Source organism: Penaeus monodon, chromosome 34 (genome assembly GCF_015228065.2).
Source record: "Penaeus monodon isolate SGIC_2016 chromosome 34, NSTDA_Pmon_1, whole genome shotgun sequence".
Classification (NCBI taxonomy): Eukaryota; Metazoa; Arthropoda; class Malacostraca; order Decapoda; family Penaeidae; genus Penaeus; species Penaeus monodon.
The window spans coordinates 32449985-32450351 of NC_051419.1; the positions used below are offsets into that span (position 1 = coordinate 32449985).

General features: G+C 37.9%; 1 pseudogene; it reads left to right on the top strand.

The window, feature by feature from the left end:
- Positions 1-168: 168 nt before the first annotated feature.
- Positions 169-367, top strand: part of LOC119594742 — a 3893-nt pseudogene continuing 3694 nt past the window's right edge.

Below are 367 nucleotides of genomic sequence, written 5' to 3' on the forward strand. Positions count from 1 at the left end.
CCATGCTCCCCTTCATTATTTTCTTATAACCACCCGCATTCCGGCCACACAGGAAATCAACAGGAATGGCACAGATAACAGTATGTGAAATGTTGCAGATGCAACTCTCTCCGTCTTTTTTCTTTCTTTTTCTTTTACTGATAAACACTTCATTTTGTGACGAATAAAAAGGGGTTTGTTGACGGCTTCACAACAGTGCTTTATGTGCTGACGTAAGGTAAGTACTCTGTGTGTAAGTAGTCTGTGTAAAATAGTCCAAGTATCCTGTGTAAAATAGTCCCATAGCCTAGTTGCTAGTCATATTTGTCTGTATATTTGTGTGTAAGTAGTTTATGTGTAAATAGTATGTTTTATAGCCTTCTTGCTG